Source organism: Corvus brachyrhynchos, unplaced genomic scaffold (assembly GCF_000691975.1).
Source record: "Corvus brachyrhynchos isolate BGI_N302 unplaced genomic scaffold, ASM69197v1 scaffold1333, whole genome shotgun sequence".
NCBI classification, from domain to species: domain Eukaryota; kingdom Metazoa; phylum Chordata; class Aves; order Passeriformes; family Corvidae; genus Corvus; species Corvus brachyrhynchos.
In genome coordinates this window covers 371417-382573 of record NW_008237395.1, presented here as the reverse complement: position 1 = coordinate 382573, position 11157 = coordinate 371417, and the positions used below count along the sequence as shown (strand labels likewise).

Below are 11157 nucleotides of genomic sequence, written 5' to 3'. Positions count from 1 at the left end.
CACAGGCGTTTTCCCAGATGTGCCAAACTGGTTTCTGCATTATCCAGTCCTTCTGTTCTCCCTTAGCATGCTGCCATTGTCAAACCTGAAGGGAGAAGTCTAAGGAGATGCTCCTTCTGAGCCTGCAGAGCAGTCCCTTTTCCATGCAGGCCGGCAAACCGAGCCCGCGGCGCTCTCAGGAATTCACCGCGACGCCCAGAGGAGCAGCAGCTGTTCCCACTCCCTGCTGGACAGCAGTGCACCTGTAAAAGTGCCAGCACGAGCCTCTGCTGAGGCTGCACCAGCCCCTGCTGCTCCTCACTGCCCTTTTCCCGCAGGGAAAGCTTCCCCCAGCTCCTCTGGAGGGGGGGTTGGTTTGGAGAAGGAGCGTCCGAGTCCGCGTTCATCTGCTTCGGGCGGAAATCCACGGCTGTAGCTCTGCTGTGGAAGGAAAGGAATCGATGCCTGAGCCAAACAGAAGCGCCGGGCCCGTGCGCCAACGAGTGCTGCAAATGTGGGAAGGGAACAGGAACTGGTGCCCTTTCCCTTTCTCCTGGTGTCAGCCCCTCCTGGCAGAGACACAGATGCAGCATTGCTGGTTCTTGCCTGTGAACTTGAAACAGGCAAAGAAGAAAGACAGGTTGCAGGCTAGATAAGGAAAAATCTTCCAGTGGAAGTGACTCCATTTCAATTTTAAAAAGCCAGGAGAAGATACCCTGCAAATACTCTTTTCTACAGTCAGGGCTGGTTATTACCTTGGATACTAAGTCAGAGCTAAATATATTTTCAAAGACCAAGAAAGCAACTCTCTTCCTGTGCCGTAAAGCCAAACAGTATTCTGCTTTCTGTTTCCAAGGAGGCTGCTAAATCACACAAATTACTCTTTTAACTGTTTTTTAGCTGCTGTTCCTTTTTTTGTATGGCTCATGGGCCCTAAGAGCAGCCTAAGCTCAATGAAACAGGCAGTCAAACTCTACACAGCCCTCACTGAGAAGAAACACAATTAATTTTGAAAACTCCTATAGGATTTGTAATTATCAGAACCTGACTTCTACAGCTGAGGTATCCCAGACCTCAGGTATCCCATTTCAGGAGAGATAATGCTTCAAGTCAAGTGGAACAGTTTCTTAATCTTGATTTTTTTGTGCTCAGGTGTTTATATTAAAAGCCTGCTTAGTCATAATGTGAAGCAAAACAGGGATAATTCAAACCAAACATTTAAACCCCAAGGAAAGCCGGAGGGGAGAGAAAAACCAAAACACGCCAAAGGCAACAGGGAGTGAAATATTTGAAATCAGTCCTTAGCCTTCCTGATTTTTGGAGAGGACACAAGAATACAAGGGTAAAAATATCCCATATGTAAACAAAAAAAAAGGCTGCTTGCTCTAATTAAGCAGTATGGAAGGAAACATTTCCTCGCTTCACAGTGTGCCTTCCTTTCCACTGATAAAGTCTGGAGATCTGGAAAGACCACATGGTGACCTGCTGGTTCAGACAGCTTTAAAAGTAGAACCTGCACTACTGTCCCAAAAATAAATGCAGCTTTTTCATGCACGTGTTCAGTCAGTCTTTTGTGTAAGAAAAATGGGAATTGTTTGTTGGATCTTCAGACCTCTACACTTAGACATGAACATTTATACCTTGGACACAGAACTGACAATTCATCCTTGAAATGTTTTTCCAAGGTTGGAGCGGACCATTCTGCACTGCAGGAGTCACTCACCGAGTGTTGCCCCAATTAGGTGTCTCACTGCAGAAGAGGTGATGGATCTCCTGTGGAGAGCTAAGAAGCCCAAGGTGAGCCACAAAGCAGTCAAGTCCATGTGGAATATCACTCGTCAGCCTCACCATTCTGAGAGCTGAAAAAAAAAGATCCACGTTTATATTAAGCAAATGGAAAAGGGAAGGGCAAGGGAAGATACTTTCTGAAAACGTTGTATATTTTGTGCTTAAACCCAGGTGAAACAGAAGTGCTGTGTGAAAATCACAGTCTGAAACGAAGCCCCAGAAAAAGAGCTAAAGGCTGTGCCTCCCTTCATTTAATTTATTTCCAGAGTTATCCAGAATGCAGACACTTCATCCCTAATGCAAACCTGCAGGCAGCATTATTTATCTTTAGGAAGACCTGAAGGCAAATGTAATTCACACGGCGATTTTTGTCTTTTCATCGTGTGGGGTGGGAAGAAGAGATGGATTAAATTGCTTCTGGAGACACCAATACAGCCTTTAGGAGGTGGTGGGGCTGCGGTTCCTCGCCATGACTCAAGGACACGTTTGCTGTCTTTAATGAAAGGCAGCTTCGAGTTTCCAATGGAAAATGACAGAAATACGCTCACGTGGCACTGGCTCTGTGGTGTTCTGACTTGTTTATTTGATGCACCTCAAGGAGGTATTTCACCACAGCAGGACATGAAGCAGTGGCTGGAAGAACCGGGTGCATGTGTGCAATAGTAGAGGACTTTTCTGCCTAAGGGTAATTTTATGCCACAAATAAATGCTCATGGTCATAATGAAAATGACTCTGCATTCCTTCATAGTTATCACATTAGATAGTTTTCGTCCTTCTTAATAAAAAAATTATTCGTAAGAATGAAACTGGCCTCTAAAGCATTTGATCACTGCTTTCAGGAAAATGGATCAAGGGGTGGTTTTCATTATTTTTTTCAAACCGAGAAAAATACATTTTAATGAGGGTGTTTTAAAGCTTTACCCCCTGTCCTTCTTCTGCCATTCCCTCTCATGACATTTCTGTGCTGAGGTCACAGATGCCTTAGCAATATTAAAATATATTATGCATATAGGCCTGAAACACACGTGATCTTCCCTTAGAAGAAGTTTAAATTTTAAAGTTGTTGGAATGCATGATCCAAGTACCTGGAACAGCTTTTTCAAGAATCTTTCCACAGGAAAATGAAATTAAAAACACCCATCAGGAACAATTCCAGCTTCCACCAATTTGCTTCTAATCACGAAACTTGACACTGTTTGACTGGTGCTGGCACCTTGTGCTCCCCAGGGTAAGCACTCTCCAGAGCAATGAATTGTCTCCCAAGGCTTCATCACACATCCCAGAGAAACACAGCTCCAGCCCCCAGCCATATGGGACGGGATCGCACCCTGACTGTGAGCACAAGGATGTGTGCAACCCACACCACCTTCAGCCCGAGGCACCTGCTCCTCCAGCTACTTCTAAGGCTAAAAGTTCATTTTCCTCTTCATATTCCTAAAATGCAGCCTTTCATAGAGGTAAAGAGAGGAGAGGGTCAGGTTTAGGTTCACACCCTTCACTTGCAGTGCCTGCTGTGCCCAGGTCCTGATAGAAATTGTCTTTCCCTCTGCTCATTATAAAGTTTCCTGCCAGCATCATTTTCCGTGCCATTCACTTCTCTTTTCCCTTTGCCAGCTCCAGCTTCTCTCCTGTGTTAGGTAAAAGTTATCTATTCTCATTCTAAAGGTGCAGTATAATGCACTCCCTACTTACTACCTCTCATGTACTACCCAGGGAAGGACCCGTGCACCCCTACAGCACCCTGGGACACGCAGCCAACCATTTATTTCCTGTCCTTTGGTTCTCCTCGGTGCCTTTGGCACAGGGGAATGGACAGACGGTCCTGGGAGCCAGTGCTGAGGCAATAAACCCCTTGGAGGGGACACAATCTCTTGTCACAGGCCTGAGAAGTGATTTGCACAAAGTACCCACAGCCCTTCCAAGCTACATAATAGAAGGAAATAAATAATAGGGAAATAAATGAGAAGAGCGGACATGCAATATGTAAATATTTTCTGATTTCTGCAGGAAATGTTACCCCAATGACACTGTGCACTGATGAATGAGAGAAGTAGGGCAAACCAGGATGTTTTCTCCATACCTTTGGCAGCCATCAGTTCTCCAGAGCTCAGAATGACACACTTGGTGCAGTGTATGAGGCTGGGGCTTTCAGAACCACCAACACAACAGGATGAATCCTCAAACACCAGGCAGAGGTGACAAGATAAGAAGCCCAGCACATCATGTCTAAGATATAAATGGATCCATCTGTCAGCAGTTACTTTATAAGTGAATTGCTCCCAATTATGCTAGGAACAGCTTTTAATGAAACATGATTTTAAAGTACTACAGAGAGGAAGGAAACGTGCAAAGTAAATTCCTGATATAATGAAAATTGAAAAGACTGATAGATTCTGCTATTATAATTGGCAAAGAGAATGGAGGGTTTTGATAGAGGTGACAGTAGAACAGCTTTTGGGGTATTATTTGGCTGGGATAGCAATCTTCTCATCATATGTCCAGCCTGTCTTCAGAGGTCATTTTCACGGTACATGTTCAGATGAGAAATAGCAGTGTTATATGACAATTTTCTGATGGCTGCAAAGAAATGTTCATTACGTTGTCTTCTTGCCACAGAAGGGATCAGCCATGTATCAAATGGTGGGAAGGCTGTCAATGAAAAACCGGAGTTTAGGTATTCTGAATTTAAATCCTTCAACACAGTCCACACTCAGCCCTTTCTCTTATAACAGGAAGTCAATGAACCGATACTAAGTGGCAGGAAAACTTTTTTTTCCCCCCAGTTTCTTCTGGGTTTTGGTGTGAGAGAGACATAGATTGCATGGGTGGCCCCACACCTGCTGAATACAGATCTGAGGGAGTGAGACACATTTCTTTAGGCAATCTCTTAAGGGCTCTTCCCACAGCTGGAACACACCACTTCTGTTTGGCAGTCACCAGTGCTGTAGCCTCAGAGAGGGGGCTTAATAATGCTGAATTTAAAGTTATTAGAAATACCATTGCTTTCACAAGTACACAAGTATTGAATTACTACATCTCTTTGAGATGGGCTGAATTACGAGTAGTATTTCATGGACTGATTTATGTTGGAAATTCACATTTACAAATTATATTCACCAATAAACTCAGCTTAGGTATGACACAGAAGTTATTGCTGTTACTCGGGAAATGTTTTCTGCTTTGGCTTTTGTTCTTGGGAATGCTGTACACCAAACGATATATTTCCCACATGAAATAGCTTCCCTGAAACATCTGCTGCCAGAAAGTTTGTCTGGAACTTGCAATGATGGATGAATTTTTGACAGGTAATTGCAATTCAGATCAGATGCAGACAGATTTAGTAGTGAGAAGCTCCCAGTTTATTAAAATCACCATTGATTTATTTAAGCACCCCCCTCTCTTTTCACCACCATTCAGAAATGAATCACTTGGGTATGGTGTTCAGGGCTCATCCAGCTGCTCATAATATGAAATACATCAGTTCAGCCCAACTTTATCTATCTCTCAGCACTTCTGAAGGACCCATCAACACAGTATCCAGTCACCACCAGACCTGACATCTACAATTAGTGTAAACCAAAGAAATTCTACGATTTGGATTAGTTACATGGTTTAAACTCTTCAGGCTTACTACAGCAAATTGTCAGCACTATTTATCACACCTATGAAAATTATGTTTCTATTATATAGAAATATAATCCCAGTACAGCTGGTTTGGATTGTGCCAGCTTTAGACAAAGGAAAATTGCATTAACCTCCTTAGGCTCCAGACAAAAAGGGCTGACACACCCAGACATCTGATTTTAAATCCATGTTGATTTGAATAATGTTATTGGCACATGGTATTTCCACCAGTCCTCAATAAAGTAAGCAAAGATTGACTGTAGATATTGTACTCAGCTCTGGCTGTTCCCAGACAGATTTCCATCAAACCTTTTGGAAAGTTAGACATTAACTTTCTTTGCAACTCACATCTGTTCCAATAAAGGATTAGTTATGCATAGATAGCAGCCACATGACCTTCAGCTATTTTTCTTATACCTTTCCCAGACTAAACAGAGGTAGGGAAGCGTGGGACATGCTTGGAAAAGAGCCACAGAAAGTTGAGGTAAAATGAGCATGGCAAATGCAGACACTTAAAGCATTTCTACTTGATTTAACCCAGAACTGGCATTACTATTATTTCAGAATGGCCCCTGAAGTGACTCAAGGAGAAGAATGGCAGAAGGTAACAGATGATACCACGCCTTGAAAATAACCTAAAAATACACAACTGGCAGCACCTGATCTGAGATCCCAGTATTCTCTCCTGCACTGGGCACAAGCAGACATCAAAGGACAAGTGAGACCAGAGGGGCTCCTCTGAGTCCTATTCCACCTGCCAATTACTTCCAGCTCTCAGCCTGATGTAATTTTGTGCATTTACTGTCAAAGGTAAGTACCATTAGGCTCATGTGGACAGAAGTGTCGACTCTAATTTGTTTGCCATTTAAAGTCTATTTGGGATGCTGCCCTTGCCCTGAGCTATCGAGTGTTTCTTTTATTATTCCATATGCCAGTAAGTGTACTTAAAGAAGGAACCTAAAGGCATGTCTACTTTGGAGCAGATACCATAACCTCTTGCTGAAAACAACACTAAGACTTGTTTGAACAGCGATTCTTAAACTGGTTTAGCTGTTTGCTGGAGGGAATGATGGCCACACAAACGTTCTTCGTGTACGTGCAACAGTGAATTACAGAAACATTAATGCCCATAGAAGATCCATATCATCCCTCCCACCACAGAGGTGATGCCTTTCCCATTCTGTCCACCTCCTTCTTGCTGTCCCACAACACGCATTGAAGTGGCTGGGATTGCTCCATCCAGCCATCCATTCCTTGGCTAACTGTAACTCTCACAGGTACTGTGTCCTAGTACCTGGTTTGACTGTTTGAGCCCTGTGGTTCTGATTTCTTATAACTCACCTACCTGTCTGTGCCATCACAGGAGGGGGAAATACGGTTTTGCAAGATGTGATCCATCTCCAGTGAGCAGAAGAGGAGAGTAAGGAGTAATGTTTTTACCAATATTCATCCTCTCTTTAATTACACAGGCTGCTGCAAAGAAATTATTCTTCTGCCAGAATTTTCCAGCTACGAACGCTCATCAATCTTTTAATGATTTTAGATAGGATATGGGGATTCTCTCTCTCTTGCTTATAAACAGTGGTTTAAATCTTTACTAAGCTAATATTTTAAGGAAAGAGGACCCAGTGTCTCTGACAAAGCTGATTACAGAACATCAGAATGAGGCTACACCTCTATTAAAAAAAGTTGTATAGGGAGTGAAGATTTATAGTGGAGTTCTGCTGATTCATGAAGAGTAGATATGGAAATGCATTTCTGGCAGCCACTCAGTGATGAAATATGTAGCATATAATGCATTTGTCTGTAAGACAAATATGTGTGTTGGCTGATTAAAGAAGATATACGAACTTGTGAAAATAAAGAAGACTAAATTATTCTCAGGAACAAGCCAGCTAATTATAAAACCAACAGGAAACAAACTGTGTCTGTTTATACAATTTTTGCTAAACAGGAAACTTTCAATACTAATTTTTAATGTACTTCATATGCAACTTCAGTATCTAACAACCAATATAAACTTTGAATATTTGAAATGCACCACTCTGCTGGTTCTAGGCCATTTTCAGATGTGGGACTCCTTGCACAGCAGGCACAGAAACCTGAGGGGTTTTTGATGACTTTTTTTTTTCGTTATCATCAGAATCTGTCAATCTAAGGAACAATTTTTTGACAAAAAGCAGTTCAGCGTCAAACATTCAACAAGTGATAAATGAAGCTTTTCAACAGCAGAAGTGTCTACATGTGTTGATAAGCCAGTATGTGAATGCTGATGGATAAATGTCATCTGTCTGAGAAGGCTAAATTTCAGCTTGTCCTCACGTGTAAATTATTTGCATTTCTGCAGATGTGTTGATTTTACATGCCTTTTGGACAAGAAAATAGAAATGTTGAAAACCAGCTTCTCCCTATTTATGTTTAAAAATAAATTACTCAGTTGCTCTGTCAGGTTCAGAGACTTCAAGCAATTGATGCTGTTTGGAAAAAAAATATCAGGATATAAATCATCAAGCTTATAATCTAAAATTTCTGAAATCCTTTTGCAAAAATAAGACTAAACTGTGTCATGAGATGAGAGCTTTGAAAACTATAGATTTCCTTGAGAATTAATGGTTCCAAACATATTCTCCTAAGTTTCAGCTTTGCTAAAAGGAGCGATGGTAGGTGTAGATAGATCTTTTAATTCAAAAAGGAAGACGGGGTGATACCTAAGAACTGAAAATTTTTTGGATTTTTTTCTGGTTCTGTTCTGCTGGGTTTAATGGAATGCACAATGTTCAAAGGATGTTTTGCTTTTCATATTTCTTTTTTGCATTTTCTCTTCTATCCCTTAAGAAAAAGAAAGAGAAAAACATAAATGCCAAGAGAGAGAGGGAGTGTTTGTTGCTATGTGGCATACAAAAGAGAGGGGAAAAAAGATGTAATAAGGAACACACTGAAGATTGTTGTTACAAATTTCTGTGAAGTAGAAGCAACTAATTTTAACAACTCCTATGTAAAACCCTCTATGTTGTTTTCTTTGCTCATCCATACCTTTTATCTTGTTAGGATGGGACATAAAAACGTGGTGTTTAACCAAAACTATAGAGTAGCAAACCAGTTGAATTACATTGCATTCACTTTCCAGTGAAGAATTCGGACCTATTTGCAGCCTTTTCAGGAAAATTCCAGTGGCAGAGCTGGTAGCAAAGCCTGTCCTTATGTGTCCGGGGCATCAGTGGATACTGACCCCAAGGAGGTACATACTGGGATTGTTTGCTGTTCTTAACCTCTTAGATTGCAGGGGACAGTACTCCAGCCCTTAGGTATCAGCTTGGAGCCAGCCTGGGAAGCTGTATGAGGACCAGCCCTCCGGTGAGGCAGAGCAAGCTGGTCAATCCCAGTTTCTCCCAAGAGCTGCACCAGTCCATGCCATGAATATCCATGGTCATATGACCAGGCTTTATTCTTTCAGCATGAGCAGCCATGAACTGAAGTTATGTATTATTTATAAGATGTATTATTTTGACCTTTCTCATCTTCTGACATCACGTTCTCCCCACTTGCTCACCAAGCTCTTGCCTGACGTCTCCCTCAGCCATGGGCCGGGGTCACCCTTTGGGCTGCACTGCCCTTTGCAGCTTCCCCTTAATTTGATCCTCCGTGTCCATTTTGTAAAGTTCACATTCAACAATCCTGTTTTCTTTTACAATCATGACAGAGTGTCCTCCTGCACAGTTGTTTACTCATGACTTCATTCAAGTCTGGAACTCTCCTCTCCCTGGCTCTTAGGCATGAATGATCCTTAGGATCAAATCCACTTAGGCATCGTTTAAGTGACAGCTACTCCACTAAAGAGGACAGGACAGTACAGGGGAGGAGAGAGCAGGACCAGACCCCTTTACTGAATGATGATTTCTGCATCTGATAAGAGAGGCCACAGGAGTAGAGTCCAACTACACAAACCCAAGAATTTCTCTCATATTGAGAATTTGCTGGTCAACTGGTAATTATTTTTCAGCTTCTTTGTAGTGGGGACTAGAGGCTGGGACTTTCTAACTGCACACAACTCTGTTCGTTATCCAAAATATTTTAGGTCCTTCATTTAATAAAGTTTCTTTCTTTCTCTTAGTTCATCTACTCCAAGAACACTGTATCTGTTCAATATCCCTTGTTGGCACCCTGTGGATAATACAACAATTCAGCACCAGCAGTTTCCTGTGTCACAATTATGGTCTCCTTTCAGTAAAAACATTAAAGCTGTGCCAAAATCCTACAGAAACCTGGAATAAGAGTTAAGTGGCATGCTTCATTTTTTGCTACTGTGGGCCCTTGAATCCTACCATGCTACTGGAATCATCCACAAACATTGCCCAGGATGAACACCCTTGCTCAGTAATTGCATCCTCTTATCTTCCTCTTTAGCCTTCCAGTGTTTGGATTGAATTGTCCAGCCTAATTATTATCCTGCAGGATATCCTACAGGAATCCCATCAGATAAAGAAAGTGTTTTAACACCATTAATGCAGCACAAAAAATCTGAGCCCAGGGCAAAGGTACAAAGCAAACTGGGCATGCTACTCAGAGTGTTTTGGTTACTCTGCTCTGCTAAAGAATAAACATTTTCAGTAGCTTGAGGGAAGGAGATTTTGATGCCATAGCCAATATGGATCAAAGTTGAACTCATCATTTGTATGATTCTCCTTGCATATATAATAAGAACAGTTTTTTAACTGTTCAATTAAATGTGAAGCTGTGAAGCATTGAGAGAAGGTGGTAGGTTTATATGAAATTCCAAATATTCCTTGTAATCAGGGTATTTTAAATAGTTGACTGAAAACAATACCTAAAAGCCCCCAAACCTTTGTCATTTATACCAGAACTAAGCATAAGAAGGGATCTGGTATAGAGGTGAAAGATTAGCTCTAAACCTGTTCTACTTTTCTTCCAGAGCCGACAATTTACAGAATACGGCTTGGAAAATTAATGGGACTGATCCTATTTCAGGGTTCTCTCATTAAACTGTACATTAATATAATAAAAAGATCCTGTACCTTTGATAAAACACCACATGCTTTGTGATCATTTTTATGTATAATGCCAGAATTATTTGGAGAACAGTAAAAATTATTTCAAAGCTCTAGGCTGAGAACAAATCCATCTGATGTCACTCTTTCAGAAGTTGTCCTTCCCTTGGCTATTGTTAATGCTGGTATTTTGAGCAGAATATTTCACAGTACTCTGATGGCTACCCAAAAAGGACTAGAAAACAGAGGTTGAGTGAAGTATTTGACCAGGCAGAACAAAAATAGTCAAAGGTATTAAATGTAACAACCTCCACCCCCAATGAGAAATCTGATGATCTAAACTGTAAAATCATAGGAAGATGCAAAGGAATTCAGAGACTTAATCACAGGCAGCTAAAGCCCATCAGCTTCAGAGACAGAATTAAACCTAATAATGTGTCTTTACCACCTCACCAGTGGACTTTGCCATTAACTCCTAAATGGGAAAGATTTAAGAATAGGTTGAACAGTCTGTATGGCAAGGAAGAAAACCTAACCAAGGACTGCAAATAACATTTTTATATCCATAATTCTATTTTAACTATCCCTTCCCTTACAACTCTTACTTTGCTGCAAAATGCATTTTTTCCAAGTAGAAATAAATAATTAAACAAGTATTCTTACTGAGAAGATGTTTGATGTCTGTTGAGAAATCTGGGGTATAATTTACAGAAAATAGGTTACCTAATAAAAACTCATTACAAAAGTAACAGGATTGGA

The 11157-nt window shown here is 41.2% G+C and overlaps 1 long non-coding RNA gene across 18 annotated transcripts in view; it reads right to left on the bottom strand.

The window, feature by feature from the left end:
- Positions 1–11157, bottom strand: part of LOC108445845 — a 100457-nt gene that overhangs the window by 12928 nt on the left and 76372 nt on the right. For 15 of the 18 annotated variants that reach the window (XR_001860871.1, XR_001860859.1, XR_001860863.1 and 12 more), the window contains one exon: positions 1703–1838. This is a non-coding gene — a long non-coding RNA (uncharacterized LOC108445845). Of the gene's footprint in view, positions 421–1702; positions 1839–3848; positions 3995–11157 lie in introns of all 18 variants that reach the window. The other 3 variants (XR_001860866.1, XR_001860861.1, XR_001860868.1) reach the window with 3 other exon arrangements.